The sequence below is a fragment of the Aplysia californica genome, unplaced genomic scaffold (assembly GCF_000002075.1).
Source record: "Aplysia californica isolate F4 #8 unplaced genomic scaffold, AplCal3.0 scaffold00041, whole genome shotgun sequence".
NCBI classification, from domain to species: Eukaryota; Metazoa; Mollusca; class Gastropoda; order Aplysiida; family Aplysiidae; genus Aplysia; species Aplysia californica.
Window position 1 is genome coordinate 503,276 of NW_004797311.1, and position 3,908 is coordinate 507,183.

Below are 3,908 nucleotides of genomic sequence, written 5' to 3' on the forward strand. Positions count from 1 at the left end.
AAAGGCTTTAATAGCTTTTATCGCACAAAAGATTTGACATGTATAGATTTACCTTAAACTTTTTTCATGCCCTGTGAAGAGTGACATAAAAAGGGGGGCGGGGGAGGTCCACAGATTTCTGTGGGGAGGTAGAAGTTTCTTCAAGAGAGTACAATCTATAATCTATGGTGTTGGTGCATGATGTAGGCCTAGTCTACTAATGGAGCACTAGAGTCTAGATCTAGATCTTGACTTTTTTTTATTAGATTTATTTTATGTTTACAGATAACAAAAAGAGAGACAAAGTTTGAAAATTGTGTGGAAAGGGAAAGCAATGCAATCACGCATACGATACAACTGAAAGGAGAAGAAGAAGGGAAAATGGGGGAGAAAACGTTTTGGCCAGAAGGAGGTTACAAAATTTTAAACAATAATAATGGGGGATTTTTTAAAAATTATAAGGTTATGGGTCCTTGGTAGGTTAGGCATAAATAGCTCATGGCATTGTAGGCCTATGATTTGCGCGACTGCGATTATAAGGGCGACCATTACATGATTTGGAATTCTGAAAGGGCGTGGTCTTGAGGCTCATGCGTGGTGTACTGTTTCGTGCACGGTTAAGAACTCTCCATTCACTTGGATGGTTTTTTAAGTAATTCCATCGTGATAAGATTCCATAGGAGAGATAATGGACCTTTTCACTTCGCATCTTTTTAATGCAGATGTGTTTATGCCTATATCGATACAATTTATGAATTTAGGAGGCGGGCCTCAGGCCGCTGCTGTCAGGGCCAACAAGGGCTGAGTAGGATACAAAATCCCTGTGGTAAAACCGAAGGTAGGCCTACTCAATTTTAAAAAAATCCCCTCACGGCAATCTAACTCGGGTCCCCTGTGTGCGACAGTGAAGTGACTATAAAAGGCGCAGGTTACAATTCACAGCAACGCATGTATTGATTGATCTTATTGCTTGTATTATGTATAGTGGCCGCAGGGAAAAGGGACAGGTTTCAAGTCAGTGGTTTCATTTTAATTAGTCTGCGAGACACATCAGCCTAAATTTAGTCTTTTACATGCGTATTGAGTAATTAGTAATTAAAATATACCGGTAGTAAAAAATACAAGTACATGTATTAAATTTGACACAATGGTTGCAGGGTTCAAGGGCATTGCCATTACTAGGGGGCTCTCGTGGCCAAGAGGTTAAGGTGTTCGCCTCTCAACCAATAGGTCCCGGATTCGAATCCGGATAACGACGGAAAATTTTCTTCTCTAAAAATTTTCTTCTTTCACATCCTTTCCTGTTCTCTAAAAATATTCTATCGTCTCTTTCGTCTCCACATTCTGTTCCCACCCCCTCCCCTGGGTTCCTGACTCTGTCTGCAGCCTTTCTGCTGCTACTCCTATAGGCTCCTTCTTACAGCTGTCTTTCAGCCACACCCCTGATCTTCTGGTGTGAAAGATCTACACCTAGCCTTCTCGGACAAGGGCGAAAAATTTCGGAGGTCCCGAGTGTAAGTTGTCTACGTTAAAGATCTCTTGGTGGTCCAAAAGCGATAAGAGTAGACTTCGGCCGTCACCCGGACAAAATTCAAAATTTCTTACCAAACGAACATGTTAAATATATCAGGCGCGCTCATATGACCGTATGCAGATGTGAGCGCCGTAAAACACTAACCCCCCAAAAAAGTGTTATTACTAGCATCCATGTGTCATGGTGAACGCAAAGGACTAGCTTGTCTTAGATCTAAGAAAGCCTAGGTAAAAGGCCTTCACTTGAGGTAGCCTATGCCTTCACACAAGAACATAGAATAAAAGAGAGTCATAGTCAGCTTAAACTGATTGCTAAGGGCGAAAACATAGAGAACGCCGATTTCGGAGACAGACTCAGTAAGTGCCTATAGGTACAAAAATGTCTTTATGATTTCCAACTTGCCCCACGTAGAGCTGACAGGCTGCAGGCGGCTTTAAGCTTGGGTCGGCGTCGTCGGCTTTATCGGAATCCAAACTATATTCTTATAACGCCGAAAAGCTGGGAAGGGCGTCTTGCTGTCAACTCTCGACCTCAGTGCTTTCTTATCGTATCTCCATTTATGAACAGTTAAAATGTGACTTCTTCTTAAGCGCACTCTTTGTTGTGAACTGCTTTAACTGATATTGATAATGGAGATGCGAAAAGAAAGCACGGAGGTCGCAAACTCATGCCGCCGTCGCCAACTCGAGTTGAGCGGTTTGCGCGACGTCACTCGACTGGACAGGGGACAATTTTAAAAGGCCATTTCAGAGCTGGTGCTTCTCGGTAGACAAAAACTATTAAAAAAAACAAACTAAATACATTTTTTAAATCAGCGTCGTCAAATTAGGGTGGCATTCTAGCAGAATTACATTTTAAGCAATATTTTAGGAATTACGAGTTTTTTATCCCCAAATAAGGCTTCATAAATACCAGCTGTGTTGTGGTGTAATTTTTTCATATATCTAGGTCTAGGCTTTAGGCGCCCTCTATGTGGAGTCAAGCAGACACCTACTGGCGCCTGTCTACGTCGATCTTCAGCTGCTTAAGTTTCGGCGTTCTCTATGTTATCGCCCTAACAATGTATTGTCTTTGTCTATGAATTGTTGAGCACAGTAATTTTTGAAAAGATAATAATTACAGTACCCTTAGCCTTTTAAAATGGGATAAAAGTTTAATTTACAAACTGTATTGATGCACAAATACTAGTAGTACAGTCTTTGTTAGATTGTGATGTTGGGTTCCTTAGCCTATTATTAATAATAAATCATTCTCTCACTCATTGCTCTTTCATCTTAACCTGTCTTCATAAAGTAATCTCCTTTTAAGCGTAGTACTAGTGTAAATCTATGGCTTTCCTTCATCTCTGACCGAAATCCAACGCTCATAGATTGAGGTCGTAACTTATCAGTGTGTCGTGAACACACCAAAAAGAATTCGAAGAATGAAAGACCAACCCTCTGCCAAAATTAGGCTACACAAAGGCGATCGGACAGTCCTCGAGTACAGGCGACAGAGTGCCCATTGGGGGATCGGGTCGGAGCGGGGCGACGCCCACTGGTAGGTGCACAGGTTGTATGAGAAATGTTTTGCCATTCACAGAGATCTGTGGTCTCTCTAAAATCACTTCACTGCGAAATGTATTGTATGGCAATCGGGTGTAGACCTAATAGATAGTGAGATGGTCAGGGAAATAAAAGGACCGATGAAATCGCAGTTCGATGTGATCCCATCTGACGCATCATTGTTGGCCCAGCCTATCGTATTATGCCTTGCTGCAAAGCTCAGGCGGTAGGTTCATGATGCCAGTTCGATGTTCGGAGAAATCAAAGGCGTCGAAGAGTTCCCACTTTGGCGTGATTTGTTCATTGTAATACGGGGTGTCCACAACGGCTGGATCGGGCCGATCACCCTTCTCGATCGCCTTAAACTGAAAACAAACACGTAGTGGGCACCCCGTATAAGATCCTCCATTTGCGCCTGAGGCAAACGTTGTACCTCTCATCGAGAAGTAGAGCTAAGATCTCTATGTGATCGTATGCATGAGCGCGGATGATCTATGGTGTGGAGAGCTAAGCGTTTAGTCCCTTCAGATGGAATCTTATGAGTGACTTTTGTGTTGTAATTGTTTTAAAACAACGGAATCCTAAGTGAAACAGGATCATAAACGGTGGGATCGTGGGTGGAGACTACTATAATATATTTAAACCGGGTATAGTTCTCTTAAAGGAGAGTCAAACTCTTACCCCCCAATTCACGCTGGCGACTCGGTATGACAATAGCACGACATGTTACTTTGAAGGAATTGGGCAAGAACTAACCCCCCTCCTCCTCCTTCATCAGATATAGATTAATGGTGCCGTTTTTTAAAACTCCTTCTTTGACAGAGAAGTTATTCATCACTGTTTGTTAGCCG